Source organism: Sarcophilus harrisii, chromosome X, assembly GCF_902635505.1.
Source record: "Sarcophilus harrisii chromosome X, mSarHar1.11, whole genome shotgun sequence".
Classification (NCBI taxonomy): domain Eukaryota; kingdom Metazoa; phylum Chordata; class Mammalia; order Dasyuromorphia; family Dasyuridae; genus Sarcophilus; species Sarcophilus harrisii.
In genome coordinates, this window is record NC_045432.1 from 522,551 (window position 1) to 539,529 (window position 16,979).

The following is a 16,979-nucleotide window of genomic DNA, read 5'->3' on the forward strand; positions in this document are numbered from 1 at the left end:
TTCTAGAGAGGAGTAATGGCAATAAAACCTTATCTGCTAATGCCACCTGGGAAAAAGAAGTTTATGCTAGTGGCCTTGAAACACTCAGGCATAAGGAAGAAAAACTTAAAAACAAACCTGTTTGGTTTGCTTCTGAAACATTGGGTAATTTGTTAACATTATGGGTTACGTTTGCTGAACGTGTGGGTTTTATAGAGTTATTTAACTATTGTGAATCTTAAAACTTCTGAAGGGAAAAGGAAAGGAGAATGACGATGATTTATGAAAGACTGATTTGTAGGAGCAGTTGTAGGTTTGCAGGGTTTTAGGAGTGAGGAAAGAGAAGAGGTGGGGGTAAGAGAAATGGGAGAGGATCTTTGGTCTTCAAAGGTAGATTCAACTCACACCCCCCACCCTCCACCCCTTCTGCTACTTTAGCAATGGAGCATCTAGTAGAAAGTTTATAGTATGTAGCTGTGGGGAAAAGAAGAGTTAAGTAGGAAGAGACAAAGGAAGGATTGTAATGGAAGGATTTCTGTGTGGGGAAGCTTGAGTGGGAGCAGGAGGGAATCTTTTGTGCAGATTTAGCTCACCTTTCTTTCCCTCTCCTCCTCCCCGCCACTATGTTCCAGCCTTTTTTTTTTAAATCAAGTCGCAGCCGGCTGACAGGAGCAACTGTGATTTTAAAGGGACAGCCTACATTTTATTTTGGGGTTTTTTTGGATACATAATCATTTCCTTGGTTAAGGAATACAGTTATGAGTGTGATCTCTAATTTGGTAAAGTTATTTTTAAAAGCTTAACTGATGTTTTAAAGAATCTTTCAGATTCTTTTATGTGGTATTAGGATATTCTGTATAAGTTTTAATTGACTGAATGCCCATCATTTAAAGGACTTCTGAAAATAATAGTTTTTTTCTTTGTCCTTTTGGAAATGTTTCTGTTATGGGCAATATGTAATTTGGAATTTTTCTATGTATTGAGTATCTTAAAGCAAAATGGTTTGTATAATGTTCAACTTAGGAAAATGCCTATTTAGAGATGAAAGATCAGTTGTGAACTTAGTGGGACAAATCTCTTACTGTTACCAATATAAGGTCATGGTAAATACCTGTTTGGGATCTACCTGAAACTTTGTTCAATGGAATTTGTTATTGGAGGTAAAATTTGTTGGGCTTGTAATGAATATGTATAGGGAGGTTTTAAGCTCCACCCTCTGATGGTTAGTGGGACAATTACCTGGAGTGTAACTGGATTAAGGCTACTTTATCCTGTGCCCTGCATGTGCTGAAGGATCAGTTTTTATATTATGTTACGCTCATATTTCTGCATTTTTTTCTCCTCCTGTGCCTAATAGGAGCCAATAGTCACTAGAATTTGCTAATGCAATTCAATTATGTCATACCTTGCTGTTTCCAATCTGGTTAGATGTAATCATTATCCTAAATACTTAGGCAAATGAGTGGTTAGCCTGGTCCTCTATCTAGTTACTAGACATTGGTGTCCCAAGATATTTAGGTTTTTATAGGTTTCTAAATGATGAGAGGACAATTAACAATGGTCTGTGAAACCTAACTGCTGTTTTTATTGGGACTACAGCTGACAGCCGTTTGGCTGTCTTGTGAGACAAACATGTTTCTTTCCTGGGCAGCTGCTGGCCGGTCTATTTTGGCCTCCTCATGTTATGCCACAGTTCTCTTTAACGGTTCTGACTCAGTTTCCCTTGTCTCAGTTTTCTTAACTGTTCTGTCTCAATCCCCCCCCTCTGGCCCATTAAGACTGAGGACTAAATAGTCCTCTAGGGTTCTAGGGCTCTAGGGTTGTAAATTGTTAATGGGAGCAAGATAAACAAGAGAGTAGGCCTCCTGACTCTTTTCTGTCCTCACGAATTTATGATATCCTTCTAAAATATTCCAAGATACCCCACTGATATCTTTATTCCTGTGTATTCAGACATCCTGTCTCTGGGTTTTTCGGATTTAAGGCCTCCCCCATCCTGACAGAAGTTTTCCCACGCTTCTTACCCCTTCCTTTGTTTAGAGAAAAGGTATTTAAGAAGTTGGGGTTCTCCTATTCACTGCTGGAAGCTGGAGGCTGGATTCTTTGCGATGACAGTCTCCTCCAGCCCTGGGACCAACATGTGTCCCTTGGTCCCAGTATATCTTTATCTCTGTCTGACTGGATAATTTGAGACGAGAGTCCTGCCCAGTCCATTACACTCTCCTCTCCAATTAATAAAATATTAAAAACTCTCTAATCTCTCTCCTGCCTCAGTTTCTCCAGCATTAACATTTTGGAGGTCCCCCCCCCGAGATGATAGAAACTGAGAGCTGGATTAGAGATTGGAGACCTCTTGGTCTCCCCCTAGGCCTGAGGAGGCTCAGGATCTGGATCTTTTCCTTGGGAAAACATCAGCACTCTGGATACCTCCAGAGCCTCTGGGGGAAAAGGAAGCAGTTCTTCAGCCTCAGTCTGGCCTACAGTGAACAACCAAATCGATTAGGCATTTGGGACAGTAAGTCTGTCTGGGTACCTTTTGGGGTACCATCTAGTTCTGCCTTGTCTGTTGCTAGAAACCTGTGGTCTCAGAATAAATACCAATGGGTTTAAAAATTCTGAGACGGGTATTTTCCGGGACGCTGGAAAATATCCTCTGGTATGTGTTATATGTTTGTTTAATGTTGTGACTGTGTGTTCTGTGTTCTGTGTGATTTGTCTGTCTCTTTTGTTGGTTGAAAAAGTTTTAAGAACCATGTTGCAACTGTGCTTAGTAAAACGGAACTCCCTGTGTGTCCGTGTGTGTCCGTGTGTCCGTGTGTCTGTGTTAAAAGTCAGCAAGTTTGTAAGAGATAAGAATTCAGCCTCTGTGTTGCAGGCTTAGAAAATATCAAGAAGTTTGAAAAATCTTTCGCTCTCTCTCTGTCTCTGGCTGACTGCAGCAGCCTGTGAGAAAAAGGGAGAAAAGGGAGAGAAGGGAAGAAATAAAAAATCAATCAATCAATCAATCGAGTGAAAGGGATTTGAAAGTTTGGAAAGGTAAAAATATATAGAAGAGCAGTGGGCTAACATTTAAAGAAAAGAAGTTTGAATGGAATATCTAGGCCTTCTCTGTGAAGGCAGAGAAAAGCATTAAAAGGGCTTGGAAGGTCACAGAAGCCCCTTTGGATTCTGGCAGGGAAAAGGGGAATTCAAGGGAAACAAACTTCTCTCCTGAGGCAGAGGGCCTGGAAAAAGCCCCTGGACTGTTTGCTGATTTAAGAGCTTTGTTAAGTTTTAAGAACCATGATTAAGGAATTGGGGAATTGGTTGTTTGAAAATTTGCTTGTGATTTTAAATTTTTTAATTAATTTGTAAGTGAATGGAACTGGCGAAGTCTTTACCGGAAGGAATTTGATTAAGGAGTTTGGGATGGTTCTGAAGATTGTGAGAAATGATTTTGCTGTAGCCTCTGTGTGCTAGATTTGTTTATTCTGAGCATAAGATCTTGGAATTTGTTTGAATATTGATAACTTTCTTACTAAAAAGGAAGAAAGAAGAAAAAAAAAGGGAATAATAGAATTCCAATTTAGCCTGGGCTGGGTCCGGGAAGCTCTGTCTGGAGATGCTAATTACTGTCAGACAACACTCAGGCAGAATAAGAAAAAAGCATTTGTAACAGCCCTGGATTAGTTTGGTTCAGAGTTTGTTACCTTCTGAAATATGTTATTTGTTACCATAAGTTATACTTTAAATCCAGCTCTGCTGGACATGTGTGGGTTTTGTGGAGGTTTGGGCTATTCACTATAGTGTGAATCTTACAGGTTTTTGAAGGGAAAGGAAAGAGGAATGCAGGTGATTTAGGAAGGACTGATTTGTAGGAACAACTAGAGGTTTGCGTGGTTTTAGGAAGGTGAAAGAAAGAGTTTTGGGAGTGGGTGAAGAGGTGGGGGAGGGAGCCACCCACCCCCACTGCCTTCTGCTACTTTACCAAAGGAGCATCTGGGTAGGAAAGTTCTTTAAGGAGATTGTTCAAGTATGTAGCTAGGGAGAAAGGGAAAGTTGGAAATGGGTGGATTTGGGAAGAAACCTGATGTTGGGAAACTGATGGGCTAAATCTTGAAAAGGATCCCCATGTAGGACATGGGTGGGGAACCTGAGGGAAGTTGTTTTTTTTTCCCCCTAAGGGGCAGGAGTGGGGGAAGGGTGGCCACGTGGAATCCTCTCCTCTGCTCACCCCCCTGAGTATGTTCCTGCAGTTTTTTTCTTATCTGATTACTGCAAGTGCAGCGACTGTGACTTTTAAGGACATGCTTACTTTTCGGTTAATTGATTGAATAAATATTTGTTTCTTAATACATAAATGTTTTCTTGGTTGAGGAATATGGTCATAAATGTGATCCATACTTTGATAGGAATATTTCTAAAAGTTTAATTGCTATTTTAAAAAAAACCTTCTTGAATTCTTTTACGTGGAATTGGGTATTCTGTATAAGTTTAACTTGATTGTATTGGGTCATCCTGAGGTTTTTTGAAGGGCCTCTGAACATAATAGTTGTTTTCTTTGTCTTTTTGAAAATGTTTCTGTTATAGACAATATGCAATTTGGGATAATTTTCTATGTATTGGGTATTTTAAAAGCAAAATGATTTGTATGTATCATGTTCACTTATGTAACATCTACCGAGATATGATAATTGTTCTAAGTTGTGAACTTGCTGAGACAAAATTTCTTTCTGTTATTGCTATAAGGTTATGATAAATAATCGTTTAAGATTTATCAGAAATTTAATTACTGGAATTTGTTATTGGAGGTAAAATTTCTTGGGCTTATAGTTAATTAGTTAATGCTATTTGGGAGTTTTAAAGCACCACCCTAGGACAGTCACTGGGACGATTGATTGGAATAAAACTGGGTTAAGGCTATTTTATTCTGTATGTGCTGAAGGTTGAGTTTTGACTGCTTATGTTATGTTATAGTTATGTTCTTGCATTTTTTCCTTCTGTAACTGATCTCTATGATCAGAGCAATGGTCAACAGAATTGTTAATGCAATTCAATTATGTCAGGCCTTGCTGTTTTCAGTAATAATGGTCTGTAAGACTGCAGCCATTGCCTGGCCTGTAAAAACAAACTCATCTCTTCACATAGGAAACAATTTATTTTGGCCTCCTCATATTTTGCAGCAGTCTGGTGAACTGAGTCTTTCTGTCTGAGACTGATCTAATCCTTTATTGTTAGATTTGTATTTTTTGTTCTAGATTTTAGTCAAATTACAGCTATTGGCTTCCTCTGGAACCTGGATCAGCTTTGATTGTCAGCACAGCACACACCCACCCCCTGCATGGAATGAGAGCCTCCTATCACTTCACAGCCTGAAGCAGCAGTTTTTAAATGAGACCATGGACTGGACCCTGCATCTAGTGTACTTTGGACCGATATGAGGGACTTTGGGAATGGTTGATGACTGACTGTTAAACCTTGCCTGGATCATCTATTACTGCGCGTTTAAGATTTGGGATGGGATTTGTTAAAACTGTGTAATTATTGCTATTATGTTTGAGGGATTTTAGGAAATGCTATTGTACTAGTCTGTTGTGTATTGGGATTTTGATTCACTCTTGGGATTTATGTGGGGAATAGTCATTTGATAATTCCTTTCCATGAGGAAAAAAAAAGGGGGGGGAGGAAGAGATAGAACATTGGGGAAACTGGCATATTTTTTTCAAAATACCTGAAAGAATGGGAACCCCTAGCTCCCGTTCACTTTGCCTTAGGCACTTCTGCCCCACCCTCTATCTCACTCTAGTTCGGATTCAGTTGGGATGCTTTAGCTTTGGAATCCCTTATTCTGTTGGAATTGCCCTGGCAGACTCAGTTTGGGGGATTACTTTTTTTTAGAAAAATTTTAGAAATCAGACACTTATCTTGGGACTGGCGGTTTCTCTGATCTGTTTTTCTTCAGCCCTGTAATCCCAGTTCATTAATTAGTACCTCAGCATTTCAAAGGACTTTTTTTGATATCAGGCATCTACAAAGTTTGGAGTTTGCCTGCCTTGATGGTCTAACTGGGCATAATCTGCTCAGAAATCTGTATTCTAGTAGCAGCCCTGTTTGTTCCTCAGCGGGGACAGGTGAAGCTAGTCCAAGCCTTACCCTTCTCCCTGAGAGTGGTTGCCCCTTTGAATGAGCCCTTGAGCCCTGCTGCTAGTTCAGTGACAAATGACCACAGACCTAACTGTCCATCTCAAACTGGATTCTCTGGCTGAGATGGTGCTCCAGAACTATAGAGGACCTGACATGCTTGCAACAAGGGAGCCTTTGTACAGCTGTTAACTGGGGTTATCGGGGAGAGACTTGCTCTTGCCATATGAGTCCTTACATTTTTTAGTTTTATTTTGGGTTGGTCAAAATTATGGTGCTGAGACCTCCTGGGTATCTAGAGGAAGGTGCTAATATTCAAAGGCTTGAATATTTAGGAGAGAGAGGGTGGAATGTTATGCCGCAGTTCTCTTTAACTGTTCTGACTCAGTTTCCCTGCACTAGTTTCCCTTGTCTCGGTTTTCTTAACTGTTCTGTCTCAGTCCCCTAAGCTGTAAAACTCTCCCTCTGGCCCATTAAGACTGAGGACTATTTGCTCTAGGGTTATAAATTGTTAATGCAAGCAAGATAAACAAGAGAGTAGACCTCTGGGGCTTTGGGCTTTAGGCCCAAAGCCTTTCCTTGAGTCTGAATCTGCTTTGATCGTGGCCAAGAAACTTGTGACTGAGATTATTCCCCGGTTTGGGCCCCCCTTCATCTCACAATGGCCCGGCCTTCATGTCTAAGGTTGTTCAGTCTCTGGCTAAAGCCCTTGGGTTCAGGTCGCGCCTTCACTGTGCTTATTGTCCATGAGTTCGGTCGGGTAGAAAGGATGAATGGGACACTGAAGGAGCACATTTCTAAGCCCCGGTTGGACACTGGTGTCCCTGGGTGGACTCCTTCCCTTTGCCCTCTTTAGGGCCAGTATTCCTAATCCTTCCGTTTCTCCCTCTCACCCTTTGAGGTCATGTTTGGTGCTCCACCCCCCATCCTTCCCCGCTTGGGGCAGGGCGGCTCTTAGGATGCTGCCAATGGTTCCCTTTTCAAGGCCCTACAGGCTCTCCAGGACCCCCAGGCAGCGGTCAGGGCTCTGCCGGCCTCCCCCGCCCCCGCTGCTGGGCCGGACCTCCAACCGGGGGATGGGCTCCCCACCAGGAAATGTGCTTGTGGCTCTGCCTTGGAACCCCGTGGGACCGGCCCTCACCAGGATCCTCTCCGATCCCTTGTTGTGCCACAGTTCTCTTTAACTGTTCTGACTTGGTTTCCCTGCACTAGTTTCCTTTGTCTCAATTCCTTAGCCATAAAATCCCACTCTGCTCCATTAAGACTGGGAACCGTTTACCCTAAGGTTATAAATTGTTAGCAAGATAAACAAGAGAGCAGAACTCCTGACTCTTTCCTGTCCTCAAGAATTTACGCTATCCCTCTAAAATATTCCAGGATACCTCACTGACATCTTTATCTCTGGGTATTCAGACATCCTGTCTCTGGGCTTTTAGGATTTATGGTCTCCCCCCATCCTGACAGAGACTTTCGAGCCCTTTTCATTTTCTTTGTCTCTAGAGGGTGTTTAAGGAATTGGGCAGCTCCTATTCAGGGCTGGAGGCTGGATTCTTTGAGATGACAGTCTCCCCCAGCCCTGGGACCAACATGGATCCCTTGGTCCCAGTATATCTTTATCTGACGGGATAATTTGAGACAAGAGTCCTGTCCAGTCAATTATGCTCTCCAATTAATAAAATACTGACAACTCTCTAATCTCTCTCCTGCCTCAGTTTCTCCGGCATTACACCCTCAGCAGGGAAGGCGGCCGACCGCAAGGCTCGGAGCCAGCGCTGACATGGGAGGCCTTGCCCTGCTCCCGAGGCGCCTGCAGGACCCGACGCAGGAAGATGGTGCTTTCCTGTCTCATCCCCTTTTATGGCCTGACCCTCTCTGTGCTCCCCCACCCCACCCCCGTTGGGGAAGCCCGGCCACTATTCCCCCCATAGATATGTGCGGACCCTAATGAGAACTGCTGGGGGGAGGTGGAGGCCCGGGATGAGACTTATGGGCAGCCATGGTTCTATCTGGGCCTCTGCCAGCTCTCGGGGAGGACCTGGGGGGTCAGGTTGTATGCGGCAGGAAGAGATTGGGGAGCCCTGCTCACAACCGAAAGAAGGATCCTCCCGAGGGAAAACATCCCCCTAGGCCCTAATACACCTCCTCAGCCTTCACTCCCCGAGGACGGCTGTCTCCCTATGGGACCTGTATGTCAGCCCTGGATGGAGCCCAGCAGCTGACCAGCCCCACCTCGCCATAAGCTGCTGGCTCCGCCTGGACCTGCCCCCCCCACTTTGTGGGCATAGGTGCCCCCTGGGGGACAGAGGCCCCCCATCCTGAGTCTTTCACTCTCGGCTGAGGATCTGCCCCCGATGTGCTGCCCACGTTCCCAGGGTAACTTTGGGGGAGGGAGGGGGTACGGTGCATCAAGTCAGAGGGCTCCGATCTGGAGGCCCCCCCCATACAGAAAGCTCTGTGTAGTGGGGGGCCCCCCCACACAAAGACACCATAAACTCCCTACTACGGCCCCACAGGGTCCTATTTTGTGTGTACCATGGGACTAACCCCTTGTATCAGTGCTTTGACCTTGGAGGAATCCCCCAAGCTTTGCCTGCTTGTACACGGGCTCCCTCGGGTCTCTCTTACTCTGAGGAAGGGGCCAAAGCACACTCGGTCTGTTAGATTGGGCGAGCAGGGCTGCTCCTACTCTAGTTTCCCTCCCGGTGGGACTGGGAATAGCAGGCTCCAGGCTGTGGGGACCCCTGCCCTGATCCGGGGGACAGCCAGCTCTGGGTTCCCAGGTGGGCCAGGTTTAAAGGGCCTGGGGAATCCCTTCTCCTTCCTGGAGAACTCCCCGGCAGAGGCGTCCCACAGAATTGCCGGGGCCAGACCTGCTCTACCTTAAGCAAGGAGGGGCCCGTATGGCCCTGGGGCAGCTCCCTGTTTCTATGCTAACGACTCTTGGGCAATGAGAGAGTCCCTCTCTGCAGTCAGATGGCAGATCAAGGACCGGGAGATGTCTCAACGGCAATCAATGTCTTGGTCCCAGTCACTTTTCAATTGCTCCCCCTTCATGACCTCCCTGAGAGGCCCCTTACTCTATTTCTGCTGGCTCTACTAATTTCCCCTTATTTCATTAATTAATTAAGAGGACCCAAGCTGTTAAGTTGTTTGTCACCAAAACCACTTACTCTCCCCTGCTCTCTAATGAGTACAGTCTCTAAACAGTCACAAGAAAAGGGGGGAGTGAAGTGGAAGGACACCCCTCTGGACCATGAGAAACATAATCTTGAAACTCTGTAGTTAGAAGTTTGTTACTAGCTCTTCATGCCTTAATGCAGATGATATTTTTACACCCCCAGATGCGCTGCCCTTAAAACACCTAAGACCTTGACAACTTGATAAACATAAAGAAATACTGTCTTATTGCCTGTGTGGGAATGGCCCCTTAGTGTGATAACCTTTGCCTCTTTCTAGGATGAAATTCCTTTTTATAACAAATGTGTTAGGAAACTTTTATGTCTCTTTCTATAAATATGTGTCTCTGAAATTGCTTGATACTGACTCCCCTGTTCTAGTGGGGTTCAGTCACTAGCTAGCAATAAACACTCTTCAATTTTCATTATTTTGGCTGTCCTGTATTTTCTCTCGTCTGGGCACTTCAATCCTTCAGCACATACAGGACAAAATAGCCTTAACTCAGTTTTATTCCAGTTAATTATCCCACTAACTTTCAGAGGGTGGAGCTTTAAAATTCCCAAATAGTATTAACTATAAGCACAAGAAATTTTACCTCCCATAACAAATCCCATTAACCAAAGTTTCAAATAAGTCCTAAACAGGTATTTACTATGACCTTATTATATTGATAACAGTAAGAAATTTGTCCCACTAAGTTCACAACTTATCTTTCATATCCAAGTAGATGTTTCATAAGTGAACATTATACAAATCATTTTGCTTCAAAATACCCAATACATAGAAAAATTCCAAATTTTGCCTATATTGCCTATAACAGAAAAATTTTCAAAAGGACAAAGGGAAAAAAACCTGTTATTTTTAGAGGCCCTTTAAATAATGGGCATAACTTCAGGATACAATCAATAATAATCAATTAAAACTTATACAGAATATCCTAATTCCACATAAAAGAATCCAAGAAGTTCTTAAAAATATTAATTAAACTTTTAGAAATAACCCTATCAAATTATAGATCACATTTATGACCATATTCCTAATCAAGGAGACCATTATGTATCTAAAAAAACCAAATGTTCAGTCAATTAACTAAAAAGTAGGCTTGTCTCTTTAAATCACAGTTTGTTGCACCAACAGCAACTTGATAAAAAAAAAAAGGCTGGAACACACCTGGGGGGATTATGTGGCCACCCTTCCTCCCATTCCACCTCCAAAGAGGCAGGGGAAGGGAAGCCAAGCTAAACTGCACCCCTAGACAAAAGATTCCCTCTTGTTTCCCAGTCAATTTTCCTCACACAGAAATCCTGCCATTAAAAACTTTCCTCGTTCTTTCCTTATTTAACTCTTCTCTTTCCCTTACCTATAATTCCCAACTAACTAGATGCTGCATTGTTAAAAGTAGCAGAAAGCAGTGGGGGGGGGGGGGGTGAGTTGAATCTTTACCTTTGAAGACAAAGGATTCTCTCCCATGTCTCCCTCCGCCACCTCTTCTTTCTCCTCCCAAATACCTTTCCAATGCTTTCTCTTACTTCTTAAAACCATGCAAATCTTTAATTGCTCCTACAAATCAATCCTTCATAAATCACCCTCATTCTCTTTTCCTTTCCCCTCAAAACTTTTAAGATTCATAATACAGTGAATGGCTAAATAACTCCATAAAACCCACACATGTCCAGCAAATCATAACTTATAATGTTTGTTTGCAAGTTACCCACTATGTTTCAGAAGGTAACAAACTGAATCAAACCAAATGCAGTTTTAAAAAAAAAAAAAAAAAAAAAAAAGTTTTTTTTGTCTTTTTTCTGCCTAAGTGTTCTTCTCACAGCAATTAGCTCTCTCTTATCCGTCCAGGCCAAGCTTCAATCAGATAAGGTTATATTGCCCTTGACTACTCTCGCAAGCTTTGAAAACCTGCTTTAAGGAAAAACCCATCTGCCAGTTTTAAAATAGCCAAGCTTTTCTGTTCCTTTACTTACAAATTAGTACAAGTTAAAAAGTTTAAAATCACAAGCAATTTTATATACTAAGCACAGTTACAATATTAAACAAAACATTGAACACAGAGACTAGGGCTTTTCCCCAGGAATAGCCCTGAGGGAACTTTGTTTCAGCTTGAGATTCTTCCCTTCCAGAATCCAAACAGAACTTTTCTAAGCTTCCAAGCCCCAGTTCGGTGCATTTCTCTGCCTTCATAGAGAGTTCCCAGATATAACCAGATAGTGCCCAAAGGCATTCAGAACCAGAGTTGTGCCACTGCCACACAGACTCAGACTCAACACCAGAACCCAATGGCACCAACAGCCACGTCTGGCAGAACCTCCCGGAATTTTACGATTCCTTAGTCTAATATCTGGAGACCCGAAGCTAACACAGACAGAAGAGACGGACAGAAAACCACTCACCCTGCAGGGATTTTAAAATAGACTCTCCTTTGGCCAAATATAGGCATTTGCAGTAAGTGTTGTCCTGGCTGAGAAACTGTTCTCCTGGAAACTCTGGAGAAATCCAGAGGACTAGTCTTTCCAAAGAGATCAGATCTTAGGTCATCCATGATGCAAGGATGAGACCTGAAGGTCTCTAATCTCAAATCCTGCACTCGTATCTCGGTGGGACCTCCAAATGTAATGCTGGAGAAACTGAGGCAAGATAGAGATTAGAGAGTTTTTAATATTTTATTTGGATTTTGAGAGGGAGAGATTGTGCTGGGGGCATGTTGCCCCTAGGGCTGATGTCCAAAGTATGCAGTCTCGAATGTGAATTCTCAATGTGGGGAATAGAGGTAAAGAACTTATAGGAATGTATGAATTCTTTTTCTGTATTTTATTATTTCTGTGTTTCCCCTCTGACCTGTATAATATGTGCAGGCTCATATCTATTTGAGTCTTGGTCAGCTAGAACCATATTTTCTTAACTTGACCTGATGACATTTATTGGTATTTGACATTTATCGATATTTAGTCTATTGGCTGGACCACTGTCTGCTTGATTAAGCCTGAAGGCCTGACTTTCTGTTTCTTAGAAATCAGGAGATTTCAGGGAAACAGAAACCTTCCATTCCAATCTCCCCAAATAGCAACAACCAATTAGATGCCTCCCCCTCCCCTTCTCAATGCTCTCTTACTTGTGATGTAATCTCTTGTATAAAAGCTATGTATCTTTACTACTTCTTTAGCCCTCCTACCGCGAGCTTTCTCTTTCTTATCTCAAGATGGGACGGCTCATCCTCCGGAGGTTTTCAATAAACAACTTCTCTGCCTTCTACTGAGTGATCTCCGAGTAGTCATTTTGGGTAAGGGTCTTCTACATCCCTCACATCAATGACGTATTTATATACACACGTAGCTCCAAGCTGGAGTAGCTAAACAAAGGTGGGGGATGGGTGGGGGGTGGAGTTCAAACTCTGGTTCAAACTCTTCAGGAAGGGGACCATCTGACAGGTTGCGGGGTAGGACCATAAATTCTACCAAATTGGGAGTTAAGGAGATGTCCAGCTACAGACTGGAAGTCTGAAACTTAGAGATACCATTTAAGTATATGAGATAAGACATCTGGAGTTTATCTTCTGGAATGTCAGATCTCCACAGGCCTAATTATCTCTGTTCTAATGGGCAGAAAAGGGAAGTTGCAACCAGGAAAACTGGGGCAGAACAACTCAGGGAAACTGAGGCAGGGCAATTTAGGGAAACTGAGGCAGGACAATAAAAGGGAACTGTGGCACAACAAAACAAACACACCAAGAGAAGGGGGAAAACAAAAGTAATTATGTATTAATCAAGGATTAATGCTCTAAAATACTTGATTTTATGCTTCAGATCAAGTTACTTTTCAGTATAAATTTATACATTTGCAGTCTGTAAATTCCGATTTTAATATTTCATTGCTAATGTCAATTATGGTCTCTTTTTTCACATAAAGTTGTTGAGCAGATGCCAACTGAAGGTATTTCCATTTTAAATATAGAGTATGCTACAAATGAAATGGTTCCTATCATATTTGGGATAACAACAGATGTTGTTGAAGTACACAAACAGAAGTGACTTTTGAAATGATCCTCAACATGATGGATAAATGATGCAGATTAAAATTTTGTATTTCCATTTAGTATCTCACTTTTCATTAAAGGTTTGGTTTTTGGTTTTTTGGTTTTTTTTAGTGTCTTAATTCTAAACAGAGCATGAATACATGTTTAAGAAAATTAATTGTAAAGAACTTTTTAAAAGTTTGTAGTGGTGCCAAGATTGTAGAATAAGGTGGTTAGAAATCTATTGAAGTTATTTCTATTCATATCCATTTTGTTAAAGGGCTTACAATTCTGACTCAGAGCATCTTAACTTTAAAGGCATTAAACCAACCCAGGTTAGGACATTAGCAATTCATTGCTGATAAGGAATGATATTCAAGTTACTCTTTTGAGGATAGACTACATTATATGTGATCTTATGGGAACTGATAGTCAAAACCAGAATTTTTTCTGTTTCTTTAAATATGTGAAACCACAGTATTTCCAAATAATCCATGCTTTTTAAAAAATTTACAGCACAGAAAAAATTATAAACCTCTTCTGTAAAAGCTAACACTGGCATTATCCTTAAATTCCTATTTTTAGTAATAATGCTTTTATTAAATTTATTTTAAACCATATAAAATACAGTTTAATTTCCTGTTATGAAATAACCTAAAAGTGACTCCATATGGAATGAAAAATGATAAAAAAGAATTAGTCTAGAAAACAATGAAGAATACACATGGAGGTTTAAAATATTTAATTTTTAGAATTTTTATTATCTGTTAGTTATGTTTTAAGCAAATGTAAAACTCCCCTAAATTTAATATGAGCTAGCTAATCAATCATACATTAGTACATTAATCCATATCTATTGTTATCCGTATTGTCATTTAAGCAAGTTTAAATTTCTAAAGCTGATTGGAAAAGTGAAAAAAAATTCATTATATTCATAAAACTACCTATTGGTGAGGAATGTATTTTATTTTTAACTTGTGTTTTTGACATGGGAATAATGTACCTACTTTCTCATTGCATGGGATCTGTTACTTCATTTCCATTTCAAATTAAGGATTATATTTCTGTATGATGAGCCAAATTTTTCTCTTTTTCTTTATTGAACGGTTATTTTTGGTACGTTTAAGAATATCATTTCAGTGTTTTAGAGTTATTGATAAGTCAATTCAAGTTCTCAGATACTGATGTGTTCTTTAACATGTTCCAAATACAGAAACTCTACACATTTTAATGTATATATGAAAATTAATTTGAAAGAATTTAAATTTTGCAATCTGATCTATGCTATTATGACAGCCATTTTATTATATGAGAAACTTCTCACATTTTACTATTACTACAAATAACTCCAATAAAATGCCTTTTTTAAAAATTCATGAATTATGACTCTAAAATGGTTCATTTTGTTCATGTTGACTTTAGAAAAAATTTAGACAGTAAAGGTAGCCATGTTATTAGTAGTTTTGGAAAGTATGTCTTAGTACATTTCATATTATTACAAAGGTTAAAATGTTTGTGCTGAAAAATGTTCGTGACATTTTGAGTCCACAGAAGACAACAGGTTAAGAAGCAGATAATGAAAGAAAGTTTTGAAAACCAAAGCTGTATCTGAAGATTACAAAAACACTAAAAATATGAACATAAAATAACAATAATATGGACCTTTTGAATCTCTATGTATCTTCCTAGTCCTCTGTTGGCATAGAAAATGTCCAGATGATAAACTTTCACTTTCCATCCAGATATTTGGATGTTCTAGAGACCTCCCGAATGTGTTCCTATTATTAGAGGCTGAATTTGGAGTAGGCAACAATGACAGATCCTTCCCCCAAAAGGGAAGTCCTGTTTTTAGATCAATAAAATGGACCCACTTGATAAGTCTGACTATTTTATTATTGAGGATGGAAAGTTACAGAAAAGTCTTAGCACATTGTATCATTAATTTGTAATAACTGGAAAAAGGTAAAGTAAAACCATTGTTTGTCTTTAGTAGGAACAGTGATGTTGGTCATACACGAAACAAAGAGAATGTAACATCTATATTAACTTGAAAGAGAAGTATTCGTTGAGCTTTACTGTGACTGAATTTTGAATGTTTGGTTAATTGCCTGCCTCTGGAAGGACTGGATTTAAAATGCTTTTGATGTCTAGCACTAAATAACTCTAGACAAATATTGCATAATTCTTGTCTCTTTTTAAGTCACATCACAAGTGTTTGACAAAAGTTTAATTGCATACAGGTTGCTTTTTAAACTGACTTGATACCTTGTGATTTTATTTTATTAACAACCTGTTATACATAGCTTGAGGTTTGTTACTGAAATGTTTTTTTCCCAAAAAATTTAGCCACCCATTTACTTGAAAATTACAACAATTTCCTCCTTTACTGTCAAGTGACTCAAATAATGTCTCTGAATGTTTTCCATTAAAATGCTTGGATTCCTTCAAAATGATTCATTATTGAGTGCTCCCTGATTTTATCACTTTGTCTATATGTACACACATCCTATTTTTTAAAAATATGTTTTCTTTTAATTTTTTGTAAATTTTATTTTTAAAATATTTTTTAAACTTTTAAAATATTTTCTCTAAAATTTGACATAACTTGGATTTCAGAGTGGATGACTCGCCCGGAGAGGGGTAACATGGAGATAATCAGATTTCTATCAAAGCCTTTTCCCTGCCTGCCTCAGAGATCAATTCTTCCTAACATTGAAGACTGAATCACTCTTTGTTTATACTCACGAATTACTTGCCTATCCATAAGCCTAATAGGCAATAAATTCATGTTCCTCAAATTTTTTTTAGCAATGTCTCCCTTTGTATCTAAATTATGTATCCATTTGGACCTTGTCTTGGTAAGTAGTGCAAGATATTGCTCTATGCCCAATTTTTAACTAGATTTCTTTCAAGCTCTTTCAATAATTTTTACCAAAAAATGAATAAAAGTTTACAAATATACATTATGACTAAGCAGGATTTGTACCAGGAATGAAGGGATGATTTAACATAAAGAAAATTATTAACATAATTGATCATATAAATAATAAAAGTAACAAAATCACTGATAATGTAAATAGATGCAGAATAAGCTTTTAATAAAGTACAATATTCGTTTCTATTAAAAACAATGAAAGTATATGTAGAAATGAATTTTTCCTTAAATAAATAAAAGGTGTTTATCTAAAACCATTAGCAAGCATTATTTCTAATATGAATCAGCTTTACCAGTAAATCAGGTGTGAAACAGAAATGCACATCATCACAAATATTATTCAATATTACATTGGAAATCCTAGCAATAGCAAAAAGAGATGAAAAAGAAATAGAAGGAATCAGAATAAGAAAAGAGGTAATAAAATTATCTCTTTTTGCAAGATATGGTGATATAATCAAAAAATCCTAAAAACTCAACTAAAATGTTATTTGAAACAATTAGTAATTTTAGCAAAATAGGCAGACATAATGTAAATCTACCTAATTCATCAGCATTCCTATATATCACAAATAAAAGCCTAAAAGAAGATAGTAAGAGAAACCCCACTTAAAAATAATTCTAGACAGTCTAAAATAACTGGGGCTATACCTGCCAAAAAACACATAAAGTATGTGAACAAAATTATTAAAGAAAAAATCTTCTTATACAAATAAAATCAAATTTAATTAATTGGGATTCATGAGT